Source organism: Coregonus clupeaformis, unplaced genomic scaffold (genome assembly GCF_020615455.1).
Source record: "Coregonus clupeaformis isolate EN_2021a unplaced genomic scaffold, ASM2061545v1 scaf0769, whole genome shotgun sequence".
Classification (NCBI taxonomy): domain Eukaryota; kingdom Metazoa; phylum Chordata; class Actinopteri; order Salmoniformes; family Salmonidae; genus Coregonus; species Coregonus clupeaformis.
The window spans coordinates 34,585-55,950 of record NW_025534224.1 but is presented as its reverse complement, the minus strand read 5'-3'; the positions used below and the strand labels follow the sequence as shown (position 1 = coordinate 55,950).

The window sequence follows — 21,366 nt, the reverse complement described above, 5'->3', positions numbered from 1 at the left end:
CTGTGGGGTTGGGGTTGGGGCTGGCTGTGGTCTAGGTATTATAATGTTGTTAGTATCCTCTGTGGGGTTGGGGCTGGCTGTGGTCTAGGTATTATAATGTTGTTAATATCCTCTGTGGGGTTGGGGCTGGCTGTGGTCTAGGTATTATAATGTTGTTAATATCCTCTGTGGGGTTGGGGCTGGCTGTGGTCTAGGTATTATAATGTTGTTAATATCCTCTGTGGGGTTGGGGCTGGCTGTGGTCTAGGTATTATAATGTTGTTAATATCCTCTGTGGGGTTGGGGCTGGCTGTGGTCCAGGTATTATAATGTTGTTAGTATCCTCTGTGGGGGTTGGGGTTGGGGCTGGCTGTGGTCTGAGGTATTATAATGTTGTTAATATCCTCTTTGGGGTTGGGGCTGGCTGTGGTCTAGGTATTATAATGTTGTTAATATCCTCTGTGGGGTTGGGGCTGGCTGTGGTCTAGGTATTATAATGTTGTTAATAACCTCTGTGGGGTTGGGGCTGGCTGTGGTCTAGGTATTATAATGTTGTTAATATCCTCTGTGGGGTTGGGGCTGGCTGTGGTCTAGGTATTATAATGTTGTTAATATCCTCTGTGGGGTTGGTGCTGGCTGTGGTCTAGGTATTATAATGTTGTTAATATCCTCTGTGGGGTTGGGGCTGGCTGTGGTCTAGGTATTATAATGTTGTTAATATCCTCTGTGGGGTTGGGGCTGGCTGTGGTCTAGGTATTATAATGTTGTTAATATCCTCTGTGGGGTTGGGGCTGGCTGTGGTCTAGGTATTATAATGTTGTTAATATCCTCTTTGGGGTTGGGGTTGGTGCTGGCTGTGGTCTAGGTATTATAATGTTGTTAATATCCTCTGTGGGGTTGGGGTTGGGGCTGGCTGTGGTCCAGGAATTATAATGTTGTTAATATCCTCTGTGGGGTTGGGGTTGGGGCTGGCTGTGGTCTAGGTATTATAATGTTGTTAATATCCTCTGTGGGGTTGGGGTTGGGGCTGGCTGTGGTCCAGGAATTATAATGTTGTTAATATCCTCTGTGGGGTTGGGGTTGGGGCTGGCTGTGGTCTAGGTATTATAATGTTGTTAATATCCTCTATGGGGTTGGGGCTGGCTGTGGTCCAGGTATTATAATGTTGTTAATATCCTCTGTGGGGTTGGGGCTGGCTGTGGTCTAAGTATTATAATGTTGTTAATATCCTCTGTGGGGTTGGGGCTGGCTGTGGTCTAGGTATTATAATGTTGTTAATATCCTCTGTGGGGTTGGGGTTGGGGCTGGCTGTCGTCTAGGTATTATAATGTTGTTAATATCCTCTGTGGGGTTGGGGCTGGCTGTGGTCTAGGTATTATAATGTTGTTAATATCCTCTGTGGGGTTGGGGCTGGCTGTGGTCTAGGTATTATAATGTTGTTAATATCCTCTGTGGGGTTGGGGCTGGCTGTGGTCTAGGTATTATAATGTTGTTAATATCCTCTGTGGGGTTGGGGGCTGGCTGTGGTCTAGGTATTATAATGTTGTTAATATCCTCTGTGGGGGTTGGGGTTGGGGCTGGCTGTGGTCTAGGTATTATAATGTTGTTAATATCCTCTGTGGGGTTGGGGTTGGGGCTGGCTGTGGTCTAGGTATTATAATGTTGTTAATATCCTCTGTGTGGGGTTGGGGCTGGCTGTGGTCCAGGTATTATAATGTTGTTATTATCCTCTGTGGGGTTGGGGTTGGGGCTGGCTGTGGTCCAGGTATTATAATGTTGTTAATATCCTCTGTGGGGTTGGGGCTGGCTGTGGTCTAGGTATTATAATGTTGTTAATATCCTCTGTGGGGTTGGGGGCTGGCTGTGGTCTAGGTATTATAATGTTGTTAATATCATCTGTGGGGTTGGGGGTTGGGGCTGGCTGTGGTCCAGGTATTATAATGTTGTTAATATCCTCTGTGGGGTTGGGGCTGGCTGTGGTCTAGGTATTATAATGTTGTTAATATCCTCTGTGGGGTTGGGGTTGGGGCTGGCTGTGTTCCAGGTATTATAATGTTGTTAATATCCTCTGTGGGGTTAGGGCTGGCTCTGGTCTAGGTATTATAATGTTGTTAATATCCTCTGTGGGGTTGGGGTTGGGGCTGGCTGTGGTCCAGGTATTATAATGTTGTTAATATCCTCTGTGGGGTTGGCTGTGGTCTAGGTATTATAATGTTGTTAATATCCTCTGTGGGGTTGGGGCTGGCTGTGGTCTAGGTATTATAATGTTGTTAATATCCTCTGTGGGGTTGGGGCTGGCTGTAGTCCAGGTATTATAATGTTGTTAATATCCTCTGTGGGGTTGGGGCTGGCTGTGGTCCAGGTATTATAATGTTGTTAATATCCTCTGTGGGGTTGGGGCTGGCTGTGGTCCAGGAATTATAATGTTGTTAATATCCTCTGTGGGGTTGGGGTTGGGGCTGGCTGTGGTCTAGGTATTATAATGTTGTTAATATCCTCTGTGGGGTTGGGGTTGGGGCTGGCTGTGGTCCAGGTATTATAATGTTGTTAATATCCTCTGTGGAGTTAGGGCTGGCTCTGGTCTAGGTATTATAATGTTGTTAATATCCTCTGTGGGGTTGGGGCTGGCTGTGGTCTAGGTATTATAATGTTGTTAATATCCTCTGTGGGGTTGGGGCTGGCTGTGGTCCAGGTATTATAATGTTGTTAATATCCTCTGTGGGGTTGAGGCTGGCTGTGGTCTAGGTATTATAATGTTGTTAATATCCTCTGTGGGGTTGGGGCTGGCTGTGGTCCAGGTATTATAATGTTGTTAGTATCCTCTGTGGGGTTGGGGGTGGGGCTGGCTGTGGTCTAGGTATTATAATGTTGTTAATATCCTCTGTGGGGTTGGGGCTGGCTGTAGTCCAGGTATTATAATGTTGTTAATATCCTCTGTGGGGTTGGGGCTGGCTGTGGTCTAGGTATTATAATGTTGTTAATATCCTCTATGGGGTTGGGGCTGGCTGTGGTCTAGGTATTATAATGTTGTTAATATCCTCTGTGGGGTTGGGGTTGGGGCTGGCTGTGTTCCAGGTATTATAATGTTGTTAATATCCTCTGTGGGGTTGGGGCTGGCTGTGGTCTAGGTATTATAATGTTGTTAATATCATCTGTGGGGTTGGGATTGGGGCTGGCTGTGGTCTAGGTATTATAATGTTGTTAGTATCCTGTGTGGGGTTGGGGCTGGCTGTGGTCTAGGTATTATAATGTTGTTAATATCCTCTGTGGGGTTGGGGCTGGCTGTGGTCTAGGTATTACAATGTTGTTAATATCCTCTGTGGGGTTGGGGTTGGGGCTGGCTGTGGTCTAGGTATTATAATGTTGTTAATATCCTCTGTGGGGTTGGGGTTGGTGCTGGCTGTGGTCTAGGTATTATAATGTTGTTAATATCCTCTGTGGGGTTTTGGGGCTGGCTGTGGTCTAGGTATTATAATGTTGTTAATATCCTCTGTGGGGGTTGGGGCTGGCTGTGGTCCAGGTATTATAATGTTGTTAATATCCTCTGTGGGGGTTGGGGCTGGCTGTGGTCAGGTATTATAATGTTGTTAATATCCTCTGTGGGGTTGGGGCTGGCTGTGGTCTAGGTATTATAATGTTGTTAATATCCTCTGTGGGGGTTGGGGCTGGCTGTGGTCTAGGAATTATAATGTTGTTAATATCCTCTGTGGGGTTGGGGTTGGGGCTGGCTGTGGTCTAGGTATTATAATGTTGTTAATATCCTCTGTGGGGTTGGGGTTGGGGCTGGCTGTGGTCCAGGTATTATAATGTTGTTAATATCCTCTGTGGGGTTAGGGCTACTTGGTCCAGGTATTATAATGTTGTTAATATCCTCTGTGGGGTTGGGGCTAGCTGGCTGGTCTAGGTATTATAATGTTGTTAATATCCTCTGTGGGGTTGGGGCTGGCTGTGGTCCAGGTATTATAATGTTGTTAATATCCTCTGTGGGGTTGAGGCTGGCTGTGGTCTAGGTATTATAATGTTGTTAATATCCTCTGTGGGGATTGGGGCTGGCTGTGGTCCAGGTATTATAATGTTGTTAATATCCTCTCGTGGGGTTGGGGCTGGCTGTGGTCCAGGAATTATAATGTTGTTAATATCCTCTGTGGGGTTGGGGTTGGGGCTGGCTGTGGTCTAGGTATTATAATGTTGTTAATATCCTCTGTGGGGTTGGGGTTGGGGCTGGCTGTGGTCCAGGTATTATAATGTTGTTAATATCCTCTGTGGGGTTAGGGCTGGCTCTGGTCTAGGTATTATAATGTTGTTAATATCCTCTGTGGGGTTGGGGCTGGCTGTGGTCTAGGTATTATAATGTTGTTAATATCCTCTGTGGGGTTGGGGCTGGCTGTGGTCCAGGTATTATAATGTTGTTAATATCCTCTGTGGGGGTTGGGGCTGGCTGTGGTCTAGGTATTATAATGTTGTTAATATCCTCTGTGGGGTTGGGGCTGGCTGTGGTCCAGGTATTATAATGATGTTAGTATCCTCTGTGGGGTTGGGGTTGGGGCTGGCTGTGGTCTAGGTATTATAATGTTGTTAATATCCTCTGTGGGGTTGGGGCTGGCTGTGGTCCAGGTATTATAATGATGTTAGTATCCTCTGTGGGGTTGGGGTTGGGGCTGGCTGTGGTCTAGGTATTATAATGTTGTTAATATCCTCTGTGGGGTTGGGGCTGGCTGTAGTCCAGGTATTATAATGTTGTTAATATCCTCTGTGGGGTTGGGGTTGGGGCTGGCTGTGGTCTAGGTATTATAATGTTGTTAATATCCTCTGTGGGGTTGGGGCTGGCTGTAGTCCAGGTATTATAATGTTGTTAATATCCTCTGTGGGGTTGGGGTTGGTGTGGTCTAGGTATTATAATGTTGCTAATATCCTCTGTGGGGTTGGGGCTGGCTGTGGTCTAGGTATTATAATGTTGTTAATATCCTCTGTGGGGGTTGGGGCTGGCTGTGGTCCAGGTATTATAATGTTGTTAATATCCTCTGTGGGGTTGGGGTTGCGGGCTGCTGTGGTCCAGGTATTATAATGTTGTTAATATCCTCTGTGGTGTTGGGGTTGGGGCTGTCTGTGGTCTAGGTATTATAATGTTGTTAATATCCTCTGTGGGGTTGGGGCTGGCTCTGGTCTAGGTATTATAATGTTGTTATTATCCTCTGTGGGGTTGGGGTTGGGGCTGGCTGTGGTCTAGGTATTATAATGTTGTTAATATCCTCTGTGGGGTTGGGGGTTGGGGCTGGCTGTGGTCTAGGTATTATAATGTTGTTAATATCCTCTGTGGGGTTGGGGGCTGGCTGTGGTCTAGGTATTATAATGTTGTTAATATCCTCTGTGGGGTTGGGGCTGGCTGTGGTCTAGGTATTATAATGTTGTTAATATCCTCTGTGGGGTTGGGGCTGGCTGTGGTCTAGGTATTATAATGTTGTTAATATCCTCTGTGGGGGTTGGGGCTGGCTGTGGTCCAGGTATTATAATGTTGTTAATATCCTCTGTGGGGTTGGGGCTGGCTGTGGTCTAGGTATTATAATGTTGTTAATATCCTCTGTGGGGTTGGGGCTGGCTGTGGTCCAGGTATTATAATGTTGTTAATATCCTCTGTGGGGTTGGGGCTGGCTGTGGTCCAGGTATTATAATGTTGTTAATATCCTCTGTGGGGTTGGGGTTGGGGCTGGCTGTGGTCCAGGTATTATAATGTTGTTAATATCCTCTGTGGGTTTGGGGTTGGGGCTGTCTGTGGTGTAGGTATTATAATGTTGTTAATATCCTCTGTGGGGTTGGGGCTGGCTGTGGTCCAGGTATTATAATGTTGTTAGTATCCTCTGTGGGGTTGGGGCTGGCTGTGGTCTAGGTATTATAATGTTGTTAATATCCTCTGTGGGGTTGGGGCTGGCTGTGGTCCAGGTATTATAATGTTATAAATATCCTCTGTGGGGTTGGGGCTCGCTGTGGTCTAGGTATTATAATGTTGTTAATATCCTCTGTGGGGTTGGGGCTGGCTGTGGTCTAGGTATTATAATGTTGTTAATATCCTCTGTGGGGTTGGGGCTGGCTGTGGTCCAGGTATTATAATGTTGTTAGTAACCTCTGTGGGGTTGGGGTTGGGGCTGGCTGTGGTCTAGGTATTATAATGTTGTTAATATCCTCTGTGGGGTTGGGGCTGGCTGTAGTCCAGGTATTATAATGTTGTTAATATCCTCTGTGGGGTTGGGGCTGGCTGTGGTCTAGGTATTATAATGTTGTTAATATCCTCTGTGGGGTTGGGGTTGGGGCTGGCTGTGGTCCAGGTATTATAATGTTGTTAATATCCTCTGTGGGGTTGGGGCTGGCTGTGGTCTAGGTATTATAATGTTGTTAATATCCTCTGTGGGGTTGGGGCTGGCTGTGGTCTAGGTATTATAATGTTGTTAATATCCTCTGTGGGGTTGGGGCTGGCTGTGGTCTAGGTATTATAATGTTGTTAATATCCTCTGTGGGGTTGGGGCTGGCTGTGGTCCAGGTATTATAATGTTGTTAATATCCTCTGTGGGGTTGGGGCTGGCTGTGGTCTAGGTATTATAATGTTGTTAATATCCTCTGTGGGGTTGGGGCTGGCTGTGGTCTAGGTATTATAATGTTGTTAATATCCTCTGTGGGGTTGGGGCTGGCTGTGGTCCAGGTATTATAATGTTGTTAATATCCTCTGTGGGGTTGGGGTTGGGGCTGGCTGTGGTCCAGGTATTATAATGTTGTTAATATCCTCTGTGGGTTTGGGGTTGGGGCTGGCTGTGGTGTAGGTATTATAATGTTGTTAATATCCTCTGTGGGGTTGGGGCTGGCTGTGGTCCAGGTATTATAATGTTGTTAGTATCCTCTGTGGGGTTGGGGCTGGCTGTGGTCCAGGTATTATAATGTTGTTAATATCCTCTGTGGGGTTGGGGCTGGCTGTGGTCTAGGTATTATAATGTTGTTAATATCCTCTGTGGGGTTGGGGTTGGGGCTGGCTGTGGTCCAGGTATTATAATGTTGTTAGTATCCTCAGTGGGGTTGGGGTTGGGGCTGGCTGTGGTCTAGGTATTATAATGTTGTTAATATCCTCTGTGGGGTTGGGGCTGGCTGTGGTCTAGGTATTATAATTTTGTTAATATCCTCTGTGGGGTTGGGGTTGGGGCTGGCTGTGGTCCAGGTATTATAATGTTGTTAATATCCTCTGTGGGGTTGGGGTTGGGGCTGGCTGTGGTCTAGGTATTATAATGTTGTTAATATCCTCTGTGGGGTTGGGGCTGGCTGTGGTCTAGGTATTATAATGTTATTAATATCCTCTGTGGGGTTGGGGCTGGCTGTGGTCTAGGTATTATAATGTTGTTAATATCCTCTGTGGGGTTGGGGCTGGCTGTGGTCCAGGTATTATAATGTTGTTAATATCCTCTGTGGGGTTGTGGTTGGGGCTGGCTGTGGTCTAGGTATTATAATGTTGTTAATATCCTCTGTGGGGTTGGGGTTGGCTGTGGTCTAGGTATTATAATGTTGTTAATATCCTCTGTGGGGTTGGGGCTGGCTGTGGTCCAGGTATTATAATGTTGTTAATATCCTCTGTGGGGTTGGGGCTGGCTGTGGTCTAGGTATTATAATGTTGTTAATATCCTCTGTGGGGTTGGGGCTGGCTGTGGTCCAGGTATTATAATGTTGTTATTATCCTCTGTGGGGTTGGGGTTGGGGCTGGCTGTGGTTCAGGTATTATAATGTTGTTAATATCCTCTGTGGGGTTGGGGCTGGCTGTGGTCTAGGTATTATAATGTAGTTAATATCCTCTGTGGGGTTGGGGTTGGGGCTGGCTGTGGTCCAGGTATTATAATGTTGTTAATATCCTCTGTGGGGTTGGGGCTGGCTGTGGTCTAGGTATTATAATGTTGTTTATATCCTCTGTGGGGTTGGGGCTGGCTGTGGTCTAGGTATTATAATGTTGTTAATATCCTCTGTGGGGTTGGGGCTGGCTGTGGTCCAGGTATTATAATGTTGTTACTATCCTCTGTGGGGTTGGGGTTGGGGCTGGCTGTGGTCTAGGTATTATAATGTTGTTAATATCCTCTGTGGGGTTGGGGTTGGGGCTGTCTGTGGTCCAGGTATTATAATGTTGTTAATATCCTCTGTGGGGTTGGGGCTGGCTGTGGTCTAGGTATTATAATGTTGTTAATATCCTCTGTGGGGTTGGGGCTGGCTGTGGTCCAGGTATTATAATATTATTAATATCCTCTGTGGGGTTGGGGCTCGCTGTGGTCTAGGTATTATAATGTTGTTAATATCCTCTGTGGGGTTGGGGCTGGCTGTGGTCTAGGTATTATAATGTTGTTAATATCCTCTGTGGGGTTGGGGCTGGCTGTGGTCCAGGTATTATAATGTTGTTAGTATCCTCTGTGGGGTTGGGGTTGGGGCTGGCTGTGGTCTAGGTATTATAATGTTGTTAATATCCTCTGTGGGGTTGGGGCTGGCTGTGGTCCAGGTATTATAATGTTGTTATTATCCTCTGTGGGGTTGGGGTTGGGGCTGGCTGTGGTCTAGGTATTATAATGTTGTTAATATCCTCTGTGGGGTTGGGGCTGGCTGTGGTCCAGGTATTATAATGTTGTTACTATCCTCTGTGGGGTTGGGGCTGGCTGTGGTCTAGGTATTATAATGTTGTTAATATCCTCTGTGGGGTTGGGGCTGGCTGTGGTCTAGGTATTATAATGTTGTTAATATCCTCTGTGGGGTTGGGGCTGGCTGTGGTCCAGGTATTATAATGTTGTTATTATCCTCTGTGGGGTTGGGGTTGGGGCTGGCTGTGGTCTAGGTATTATAATGTTGTTAATATCCTCTGTGGGGTTGGGGCTGGCTGTGGTCTAGGTATTATAATGTTGTTAATATCCTCTGTGGGGTTGGGGTTGGGGCTGGCTGTGGTCCAGGTATTATAATGTTGTTAATATCCTCTGTGGGGTTGGGGTTGGGGCTGGCTGTGGTCTAGGTATTATAATGTTGTTAATATCCTCTGTGGGGTTGGGGCTGGCTGTGGTCTAGGTATTATAATGTTGTTAATATCCTCTGTGGGGTTGGGGCTGGCTGTGGTCTAAGTATTATCATGTTATTAATATCCTCTGTGGGGTTGGGGCTGGCTGTGGTCTAGGTATTATAATGTTGTTAATATCCTCTGTGGGGTTGGGGCTGGCTGTGGTCCAGGTATTATAATGTTGTTAATATCCTCTGTGGGGGTTGGGGTTGGGGCTGGCTGTGGTCTAGGTATTATAATGTTGTTAATATCCTCTGTGGGGTTGGGGCTGGCTGTGGTCTAGGTATTATAATGTTGTTAATATCCTCTGTGGGGTTGGGGCTGGCTGTGGTCCAGGTATTATAATGTTGTTAATATCCTCTGTGGGGTTGGGGCTGGCTGTGGTCTAGGTATTATAATGTTGTTAATATCCTCTGTGGGGTTGGGGCTGGCTGTGGTCCAGGTATTATAATGTTGTTATTATCCTCTGTGGGGTTGGGGTCTGGCTGTGGTCCAGGTATTATAATGTTGTTAATATCCTCTGTGGGGTTGGGGCTGGCTGTGGTCTAGGTATTATAATGTAGTTAATATCCTCTGTGGGGTTGGGGCTGGCTGTGGTCCAGGTATTATAATGTTGTTACTATCCTCTGTGGGGTTGGGGTTGGGGCTGGCTGTGGTCTAGGTATTATAATGTTGTTAATATCCTCTGTGGGGTTGGGGTTGGGGCTGTCTGTGGTCCAGGTATTATAATGTTGTTAATATCCTCTGTGGGGTTGGGGCTGGCTGTGGTCTAGGTATTATAATGTTGTTAATATCCTCTGTGGGGTTGGGGCTGGCTGTGGTCCAGGTATTATAATATTATTAATATCCTCTGTGGTGTTGGGGCTCGCTGTGGTCTAGGTATTATAATGTTGTTAATATCCTCTGTGGGGTTGGGGCTGGCTGTGGTCTAGGTATTATAATGTTGTTAATATCCTCTGTGGGGTTGGGGCTGGCTGTGGTCCAGGTATTATAATGTTGTTAGTATCCTATGTGGGGTTGGGGTTGGGGCTGGCTGTGGTCTAGGTATTATAATGTTGTTAATATCCTCTGTGGGGTTGGGGCTGGCTGTAGTCCAGGTATTATAATGTTGTAAATATCCTCTGTGGGGTTGGGGTTGGGGCTGGCTGTGGTCTAGGTATTATAATGTTGTTAATATCCTCTGTGGGGTTGGGGCTGGCTGTAGTCCAGGTATTATAATGTTGTTAATATCCATTTACATTTACATTTTAGTCATTTAGCAGACGCTCTTATCCAGAGCGACTTACAGGAGCAATTAGGGTTAAGTGCCTTGCTCAAGGGCACATTTACGTCATTTAGCAGACGCTCTTATCCAGAGCGACTCACTCAATTGGTGCGTTCACCCTATAGCCAGTGGGATAGTCACTTTACAATTTTTTGGGGGGTAGAAGGATTACTTTATCCTATCCCAGGTATTCCTTAATGAGGTGGGGTTTCAAATGTCTCCGGAAGGTGGTGAGTGACTCCGCTGTCCTGGCGTCGTGAGGGGAGCTTGTTCCACCATTGGGGTGCCAGAGCAGCGAACAGTTTTGACTGGGCTGAGCGGGAACTATGCTTCCCGCAGAGGAAGGGAGCCAGCAGGCCAGAGGTGGATGAACGCGAATGCCCTCGTTTGGGTGTAGGGACTGATCAGAGCCCGAAGGTACAGAGGTGCCGTTCCCCTCACTGCTCCATAGGCAAGCACCATGGTCTTGTAGCGGATGCGAGCTTCAACTGGAAGCCAGTGGAGTGTGCGGAGGAGGGTGTGACGTGAGAGAACTTGGGAAGGTTGAACACCAGACGGGCTGCGGCATTCTGGATGAGTTGTAGGGGTTTTAATTGCACAGGCAGGGAGGCCAGCCAACAGCGAGTTGCAGTAGTCCAGACGGAGATGACAAGTGCCTGGATTAGGACCTGTGCCGCTTCCTGTGTAAGGCAGGGTCGTACTCTCGAATGTTGTAGAGCATGAACCTGCAGGAGCGGGTCACCGCCTTGATGTTGGCGGAGAACGACAGGGTGTTGTCCAGGGTCACGCCTAGGCTCTTCGCACTCTGGGAGGAGGACACAGCGGAGTTGTCAACCGTGATGGCGAGATCATGGAACGGGCAGTCCTTCCCCGGGAGGAAGAGCAGCTCCGTCTTGCCAGGGTTCAGCTTGAGGTGGTGATCCGTCATCCATACTGATATGTCTGCCAGACATGCAGAGATGCGATTCGCCACCTGGTTATCAGAAGGGGGAAAGGAGAAGATTAGTTGTGTATCGTCAGCGTAGCAATGATAGGAGAGGCCATGTGAGGATATGACAGAGCCAAGTGACTTGGTGTATAGGGAGAAAAGGAGAGGGCCTAGAACTGAGCCCTGGGGACACCAGTGGTGAGAGCACGTGGTGCGGAGACAGCTTCTCGCCACGCCACTTGGTAGGAGCGACCGGTCAGGTAGGACGCAATCCAGGAGTGAGCCGCGCCGGAGATGCCCAGCTCGGAGAGGGTGGAGAGGAGGATCTGATGGTTCACAGTATCAAAGGCAGCAGACAGGTCTAGAAGGACAAGAGCAGAGGAGAGAGAGTTAGCTTTAGCAGTGCGGAGAGCCTCCGTGACACAGAGAAGAGCAGTCTCAGTTGAATGACCAGTCCTGAAACCTGACTGGTTTGGATCAAGAAGGTCATTCTGAGAGAGATAGCAAGAGAGTTGGCTAAAGACGGCACGCTCAATAGTTTTGGAAAGAAAAGAAAGAAGGGATACTGGTCTGTAGTTGTTGACATCAGTGGGATCGAGTGTTGGTTTTTTGAGAAGGGGAGCAACTCTCGCTCTCTTGAAGACGGAAGGGACATGGCCAGCGGTCAAGGATGAGTTGATCAGCGAGGTGAGGTAGGGGAGAAGGTCACCGGAGATGGTCTGGAGAAGAGAGGAGGGGATGGGGTCAAGCGGGCAGGTTGTTGGGCGGCCTGCAGTCACAAGTCGCAGGATTTTATCTGGAGAGAGAGGGGAGAAAGAAGTCAAAGCATAGGGTAGGGCAGTGTGAGTAGGACCAGCAGTGTCATTAGACTTAACAAACGAGGATCAGATGTCGTCAACCTTCTTTTCAAAGTGGTTGACGAAGTCATCCACAGAGAGAGAGGAGGGCGGGGCGGGGGGAGGATTCAGGAGGGAGGAAAATGTGGCAAAGAGCTTCCTAGGGTTAGAGGCAGATGCTTGGAATTTAGAGTGGTAGAAAGTGGCCTTAGCAGCAGAAACAGATGAAGAAAATGTAGAGAGGGAGGGGAGGAAAAGATGCCAGGTCGGCAGGGAGTTTAGTTTTCTTCCATTTCCGCTCCGCTGCCCGGAGCTCTGTTCTGTGAGCTCGCAATGAGTCATCAAGCCACGGAGCTGGAGGGGAGGACCGAGCCGGCCGGGAGGATAGGGGACACAGAGAGTCAAAGGATGCAGAAAGGGAGGAGAGGAGGGTTGAGGAGGCAGAATCAGGAGATTGGAGGGAGAAGGATTGAGCTGAGGGAAGAGATGATAGGATGGAAGAGGAGAGAGTAGTGGGAGAGAGAGAGCGAAGGTTGCGGCGGCGCATTACCATCTGTGTAGGGGCAGAGTGAGTAGTGTGGGAGGAGAGCGAGAGAGAAAAGGAAACAAAGTAGTGGTCGGAGACATGGAGGGGAGTTGCAGTGAGATTAGTAGAAGAGCAGCATCTAGTAAAGATGAGGTCAAGCGTATTGCCTGCCTTGTGAGTAGGGGGGACGGTGAGAGGGTGAGGTCAAAAGAGGAGAGAAGTGGAAAGAAGGAGGCAGAGAGAAATGAGTCAAATGTGGACATAGGGAGGTTGAAATCCCCCAAAACTGTGAGGGTGAGCCATCCTCAGGAAAGGAACTTATCAAGGCGTCAAGCTCATTGATGAACTCTCCAAGGGAACCTGGAGGGCGATAGATGACAAGGATATTAAGCTTAAATGGGCTAGTGACTGTGACAGCATGGAATTCAAATGAGGAGATAGACAGATGGGTTAGGGGGAAAAATTGAGAATGTCCACTTGGGAGAGATGAGGATTCCTGTGCCACCACCCCTCTGACCAGATGCTCTCGGGGTATGCGAGAACACATGGTCAGACGAGGAGAGAGCAGTAGGAGTAGCAGTGTTTTCAGTGGTAATCCATGTTTCCGTCAGCGCCAGGAAGTCGAGGGACTGGAGATTAGCATAGGCTGGGATGAAGTCAGCTTTGTTGGCAGCAGAACGGCAGTTCCAGAGGCTGCCTGAGACCTGGAACTCCAGGTGTGGGGTGCGTGCAGGGACCACCAGGTTAGGGAGGCAGCAGCCACGCGGTGTGGGGCGTTTGTGTAGCCTGTGCAGAGAGGAGAGAACAGGGATAGGCAGAGGCATAGTTGACAGGCTGTAGCAAATGGCTACAATAATGCAGAGGAGATCGGAATGAAATGCACTAAACATCTGGGAGAGTAGAGAGCAGGGCCTCCCTCACCAAAAACTTCTACTTCTAACAACTATAATTGTTTCACTGAACCACCTGAACAAAAACTCTACCAACTTCCACCTTTAGAAATCAGAATTGTTGTGAACCACAGCGGTTCAATGTTTAAAGGAATAGGCTCAACCCACTTTATTCAGCTAGCTAACTATGACACCATAGCTAACTAGCATGCTAGCATCCAAAAACACACAGTTTAGCACCAACACTTGCATCCAAAAACACACAGTTTAGCGCCAACACTTGGTCACAACAAACCACCAATAGTGTGTTAACACACTAAGCAGATAATTCGTGTCCGTGTCTGTTGGCTAGCTAGCAATGGCCACTGTGTTGACCTTGTTTGAAGAACGGCTAGCTAGCTAGCTTCGTGTTACCCCCTTTCCGAACAACAATGCCAACCCACAGTAACTAACCACAACAGCCCAGGATGCCTAGCTATGACGCCATAGCTAACTAGCATGCTAGCATCCAATAACACACAGTTTAGCACCAATACTTGGTTACAACAAACCACCAAGAGTGTGTTAACACACTAAACAGATAATTCATGTCCGTGTCTAGTTTCTTTCGTAACGCAGCAAAAATTAAACGTTGGTTAGCTAGCACATTAACATTGGAAACAACTCTCAACTGTTGCACTAAACAGATAATTACCAATAAACGTTACCAGTAGCTACCCGCTAGCTAGCTAGCATACCAAGAGTGTGTTAACACACAAAACAGATAATTCATGTCCGTGTCAAGTTCCTTTCATAACGCAGCAAAAAAAAATAAACGTTGGCTAGCTAGCACATTAGCTAGCACATTAACATTGGAAACCACTCTCCACCATTGCACTAAACAGATAATAACCAATAAACGTTACCAGTAGCTACCCGCTAGCTAGCTAGCCTCGTGCTTCGCCGGGCTCCGCCGTAACAATACTTAAACAATACGTAAACAGTACTTACCTACAATAATTGCCTACGGAAACCTACAATAACTACCTAAATAAACTAACTACAATACTTAAACAATACGTAAACAGTACTTACCTACAATAATTGCCTACGGAAACCTACAATAACTACCTAAATAAACTAACTACCTACGATCTAAATACATGGTTTAAGCTTTACTCAACACCATATGAGAAGCCAAGCTTACCTCCTCTGTGTGGTTGGGGCTGGCTGTGGTCTAGGTATTATAATGTTGTTAATATCCTCTGTGGGGTTGGGGCTGGCTGTGGTCCAGGTATTATAATGTTGTTAATATCCTCTGTGGGGTTGGGGTTGGGGCTGGCTGTGGTCTAGGTATTATAATGTTGTTAATATCCTCTGTGGGGTTGGGGCTGGCTGTGGTCTAGGTATTATAATGTTGTTAATATCCTCTGTGGGGTTGGGGCTGGCTGTGGTCTAGGTATTATAATGTTGTTAATATCCTCTGTGGGGTTGGGGCTGGATGTGGTCCAGGTATTATAATGTTGTTAATATCCTCTGTGGGGTTGGGGTTGGGGCTGGCTGTGGTCTAGGTATTATAATGTTGTTAATATCCTCTGTGGGGTTGGGGCTGGCTGTGGTCCAGGTATTATAATGTTGTTAATATCCTCTGTGGGGTTGGGGTTGGGGCTGGCTGTGGTCCAGGTATTATAATGTTGTTAATATCCTCTGTGGGTTTGGGGTTGGGGCTGTCTGTGGTCTAGGTATTATAATGTTGTTAATATCCTCTGTGGGGTTGGGGCTGGCTGTGGTCCAGGTATTATAATGTTGTTAGTATCCTCTGTGGGGTTGGGGCTGGCTGTGGTCCAGGTATTATAATGTTGTTAATATCCTCTGTGGGGTTGGGGCTGGCTGTGGTCTAGGTATTATAATGTTGTTAATATCCTCTGTGGGGTTGGGGCTGGCTGTGGTCTAGGTATTATAATGTTGTTAATATCCTCTGTGGGGTTGGGGCTGGCTGTGGTCTAGGTATTATAATGTTGTTAATATCCTCTGTGGGGTTGGGGCTGGCTGTGGTCCAGGTATTATAATGTTGTTAATATCCTCTGTGGGGTTGGGGCTGGCTGTGGTCCAGGTATTATAATGTTGTTAATATCCTCTGTGGGGTTGGGGTTGGGGCTGGCTGTGGTCTAGGTATTATAATGTTGTTAATATCCTCTGTGGGGTTGGGGCTGGCTGTGGTCTAGGTATTATAATGTTGTTAATATCCTCTGTGGGGTTGGGGCTGGCTGTGGTCTAGGTATTATAATGTTATTAATATCCTCTGTGGGGTTGGGGCTGGCTGTGGTCTAGGTATTATAATGTTGTTAATATCCTCTGTGGGGTTGGGGTTGGGGCTGGCTGTGGTCTAGGTATTATAATGTTGTTAATATCCTCTGTGGGGTTGGGGCTGGCTGTGGTCTAGGTATTATAATGTTGTTAATATCCTCTGTCTGGTTGGGGCTGGCTGTGGTCTAGGTATTATAATGTTATTAATATCCTCTGTGGGGTTGGGGCTGGCTGTGGTCTAGGTATTATAATGTTGTTAATATCCTCTGTGGGGTTGGGGCTGGCTGTGGTCTAGGTATTATAATGTTGTTAATATCCTCTGTGGGGTTGGTGTTGGGGCTGGCTGTGGTCTAGGTATTATAATGTTGTTAATATCCTCTGTGGGGTTGGGGCTGGCTGTGGTCCAGGTATTATAATGTTGTTATTATCCTCTGTGGGGTTGGGGTTGGGGCTGGCTGTGGTCCAGGTATTATAATGTTGTTAATATCCTCTGTGGGGTTGGGGCTGGCTGTGGTCTAGGTATTATAATGTTGTTAATATCCTCTGTGGGGTTGGGGTTGGGGCTGGCTGTGGTCCAGGTATTATAATGTTGTTAATATCCTCTGTGGGGTTGGGGCTGGCTGTGGTCTAGGTATTATAATGTTGTTAATATCCTCTGTGGGGTTGGTGCTGGCTGTGGTCTAGGTATTATAATGTTGTTAATATCCTCTGTGGGGTTGGGGCTGGCTGTGGTCTAGGTATTATAATGTTGTTAATATCCTCTGTGGGGTTGGGGCTGGCTGTGGTCCAGGTATTATAATGTTGTTAATATCCTCTGTGGGGTTGGGGCTGGCTGTGGTCTAGGTATTATAATGTTGTTAATATCCTCTGTGGGGTTGGGGCTGGCTGTGGTCCAGGAATTATAATGTTGTTAATATCCTCTGTGGGGTTGGGGTTGGGGCTGGCTGTGGTCTAGGTATTATAATGTTGTTAATATCCTCTGTGGGGTTGGGGTTGGGGCTGGCTGTGTTCTAGGTATTATAATGTTGTTAATATCCTCTGTGGGGTTGGGGCTGGCTGTGGTCCAGGTATTATAATGTTGTTAATATCCTCTGTGGGGTTGGGGCTGGCTGTGGTCTAGGTATTATAATGTTGTTAATATCCTCTGTGGGGTTGGGGCTGGCTGTGGTCCAGGAATTATAATGTTGTTAATATCCTCTGTGGGGTTGGGGTTGGGGCTGGCTGTGGTCTAGGTATTATAATGTTGTTAATATCCTCTGTGGGGTTGGGGTTGGGGCTGGCTGTGTTCTAGGTATTATAATGTTAATATCCTCTGTGGGGTTGGGGCTGGCTGTGGTCTAGGTATTATAATGTTGTTAATATCCTCTGTGGGGTTAGGGCTGGCTCTGGTCTAGGTATTATAATGTTGTTAATATCCTCTGTGGGGTTGGGGCTGGCTGTGGTCTAGGTATTATAATGTTGTTAATATCCTCTGTGGGGTTGGGGCTGGCTGTGGTCCAGGTATTATAATGTTGTTAATATCCTCTGTGGGGTTGAGGCTGGCTGTGGTCTAGGTATTATAATGTTGTTAATATCCTCTGTGGGGTTGGGGCTGGCTGTGGTCTAGGTATTATAATGTTGTTAATATCCTCTGTGGGGTTGGGGTTGGGGCTGGCTGTGGTCTAGGTATTATAATGTTGTTAATATCCTCTGTGGGGTTGGGGCTGGCTGTGGTCTAGGTATTATAATGTTGTTAATATCCTCTGTGGGGTTGGGGTTGGGGCTGGCTGTGGTCTAGGTATTGTAATGTTGTTAATATCCTCTGTGGGGTTGGGGCTGGCTGTGGTCCAGGTATTATAATGTTGTTAATATCCTCTGTGGGGTTGCGGCTGGCTGTGGTCTAGGTATTATAATGTTGTTAATATCCTCTGTGGGGTTGGGGCTGGCTGTGGTCTAGGTATTATAATGTTGTTAATATCCTCTGTGGGGTTGGGGCTGGCTGTAGTCCAGGTATTATAATGTTGTTAATATCCTCTGTGGGGTTGGGGTTGGGGCTGGCTGTGGTCTAGGTATTATAATGTTGTTAATATCCTCTGTGGGGTTGGGGCTGGCTGTAGTCCAGGTATTATAATGTTGTTAATATCCTCTGTGGGGTTGGGGCTGGCTGTGGTCTAGGTATTATAATGTTGTTAATATCCTCTGTGGGGTTGGGGCTGGCTGTGGTCCAGGTATTATAATGTTGTTAATATCCTCTGTGGGGTTGGGGCTGGCTGTGGTCCAGGTATTATAATGTTGTTAATATCCTCTGTGGGGTTGCGGCTGGCTGTGGTCTAGGTATTATAATGTTGTTAATATCCTCTGTGGGGTTGGGGCTGGCTGTGGTCTAGGTATTATAATGTTGTTAATATCCTCTGTGGGGTTGGGGCTGGCTGTGGTCCAGGTATTATAATGTTGTTAATATCCTCTGTGGGGTTGGGGTTGGGGCTGGCTGTGGTCCAGGTATTATAATGTTGTTAATATCCTCTGTGGGGTTGGGGCTGTCTGTGGTCTAGGTATTATAATGTTGTTAATATCCTCTGTGGGGTTGGGGCTGGCTGTGGTCTAGGTATTATAATGTTGTTAATATCCTCTGTGGGGTTGGGGTTGGGGCTGGCTGTGGTCTAGGTATTATAATGTTGTTAATATCCTCTGTGGGGTTGGGGCTGGCTGTGGTCCAGGTATTATAATGTTATTAATATCCTCTGTGGGGTTGGGGCTGGCTGTGGTCTAGGTATTATAATGTTGTTAATATCCTCTGTGGGGTTGGGGCTGGCTGTGGTCCAGGTATTATAATGTTGTTAATATCCTCTGTGGGGTTGGGGCTGGCTGTGGTCTAGGTATTATAATGTTGTTAATATCCTCTGTGGGGTTGGGGCTGGCTGTGGTCCAGGTATTATAATGTTGTTAGTATCCTCTGTGGGGTTGGGGTTGGGGCTGGCTGTGGTCTAGGTATTATAATGTTGTTAATATCCTCTGTGGGGTTGGGGTTGGGGCTGGCTGTGGTCTAGGTATTATCATGTTGTTAATATCCTCTGTGGGGTTGGGGTTGGGGCTGGCTGTGGTCCAGGTATTATAATGTTGTTAATATCCTCTGTGGGGTTGGGGCTGGCTGTGGTCTAGGTATTCTAATGTTGTTAATATCCTCTGTGGGGTTGGGGCTGGCTGTGGTCCAGGTATTATAATGTTGTTAATATCCTCTGTGGGGTTGGGGCTGGCTGTGGTCTAGGTATTATAATGTTGTTAATATCCTCTGTGGGGTTGGGGCTGGCTGTGGTCCAGGTATTATAATGTTGTTAATATCCTCTGTGGGGTTGGGGCTGGCTGTGGTCTAGGTATTATAATGTTGTTAATATCCTCTGTGGGGTTGGGCTTGGGGCTGGCTGTGGTCTAGGTATTTTAATGTTGTTAATATCCTCTGTGGGGTTGGGGCTGGCTGTGGTCCAGGTATTATAATGTTGTTAATATCCTCTGTGGGGTTGGGGCTGGCTGTGGTCTAGGTATTATAATGTTGTTAATATCCTCTGTGGGGTTGGGGCTGGCTGTGGTCCAGGTATTATAATGTTGTTAATATCCTCTGTCTGGTTGGGGCTGGCTGTGGTCTAGGTATTATAATGTTGTTAATATCCTCTGTGGGGTTGGGGCTGGCTGTGGTCTAGGTATTATAATGTTGTTAATATCCTCTGTGGGGTTGGGGCTGGCAGTGGTCTAGGTATTATAATGTTGTTAATATCCTCTGTGGGGTTGGGGCTGGCTGTGGTCTAGGTATTATAATGTTGTTAATATCCTCTGTGGGGTTGGGGCTGGGGCTGGCTGTGGTCCAGGTATTATAATGTTGTTAATATCCTCTGTGGGGTTGGGGCTGGCTGTGGTCTAGGTATTATAATGTTGTTAGTATCCTCTGTGGGGTTGGGGTTGGGGCTGGCTGTGGTCCAGGTATTATAATGTTGTTAATATCCTCTGTGGGGTTGGGGCTGGCTGTGGTCTAGCTATTATAATGTTGTTAATATCCTCTGTGGGGTTGGGGCTGGCTGTGGTCTAGGTATTATAATGTTGTTAATATCCTCTGTGGGGTTGGGGCTGGCTGTGGTCTAGGTATTATAATGTTGTTAATATCCTCTGTGGGGTTGGGGTTGGCTGTGGTCTAGGTATTATAATGTTGTTAATATCCTCTGTGGGGTTGGGGTTGGGGCTGGCTGTGGTCTAGGTATTATAATGTTGTTATTATCCTCTGTGGGGTTGGGGTTGGGGCTGGCTGTGGTCTAGGTATTATAATGTTGTTAATATCCTATGTGGGGTTGGGGTTGGGGCTGGCTGTGGTCTAGGTATTATAATGTTGTTAATATCCTCTGTGGGGTTGGGGTTGGGGCTGGCTGTGGTCCAGGTATTATAATGTTGTTAATATCCTCTGTGGGGTTGGGGCTGGCTGTGGTCTAGGTATTATAATGTTGTTAATATCCTCTGTGGGGTTGGGGTTGGGGCTGGCTGTGGTCTAGGTATTATAATGTTGTTAATATCCTCTGTGGGGTTGGGGTTGGGGCTGGCTGTGGTCCAGGTATTATAATGTTGTTAATATCCTCTGTGGGGTTGGGGCTGGCTGTGGTCCAGGTATTATAATGTTGTTAATATCCTCTGTGGGGTTGGGGCTGGCTGTGGTCTAGGTATTATAATGTTGTTAATATCCTCTGTGGGGTTGGGGCTGGCTGTGGTCCAGGTATTATAATGTTTGTTAATATCCTCTGTGGGGTTGGGGCTGGCTGTGGTCTAGGTATTATAATGTTGTTAATATCCTCTGTGGGGTTGGGGTTGGGCTGGCTGTGGTCTAGGTATTATAATGTTGTTAATATCCTCTGTGGGGTTGGGGCTGGCTGTGGTCCAGGTATTATAATGTTGTTAATATCCTCTGTGGGGTTGGGGCTGGCTGTGGTCCAGGTATTATAATGTTGTTAATATCCTCTGTGGGGTTGGGGCTGGCTGTGGTCTAGGTATTATAATGTTGTTAATATCCTCTGTGGGGTTGGGGCTGGCTGTGGTCCAGGTATTATAATGTTGTTAATATCCTCTGTGGGGTTGGGGCTGGCTGTGGTCTAGGTATTATAATGTTGTTAATATCCTCTGTGGGGTTGGGGCTGGCTGTGGTCTAGGTATTATAATGTTGTTAATATCCTCTGTGGGGTTGGGGCTGGCTGTGGTCTAGGTATTATAATGTTGTTAATATCCTCTGTGGGGGTTGGGGCTGGCTGTGGTCTAGGTATTATAATGTTGTAAATATCCTCTGTGGGGTTGGGGCTGGCTGTGGTCCAGGTATTATAATGTTGTTAATATCCTCTGTGGGGTTGGGGCTGGCTGTGGTCTAGGTATTATAATGTTGTTAATATCCTCTGTGGGGTTGGGGTTGGGGCTGGCTGTGGTCTAGGTATTATAATGTTGTTAATATCCTCTGTGGGGTTGGGGCTGGCTGTGGTCTAGGTATTATAATGTTGTTAATATCCTCTGTGGGGTTGGGGTTGGGGCTGGCTGTGGTCTAGGTATTATAATGTTGTTAATATCCTCTGTGGGGTTGGGGGCTGGCTGTGGTCTAGGTATT

The 21,366-nt window shown here is 47.1% G+C and overlaps 1 protein-coding gene across 1 annotated transcript in view; it reads left to right on the top strand.

The window, feature by feature from the left end:
• Window positions 1–21,366, top strand: part of LOC121560752 (peroxisome proliferator-activated receptor gamma-like) — a 205,102-nt gene that overhangs the window by 163,363 nt on the left and 20,373 nt on the right. The gene's annotated exons all lie outside the window — the stretch shown is intronic.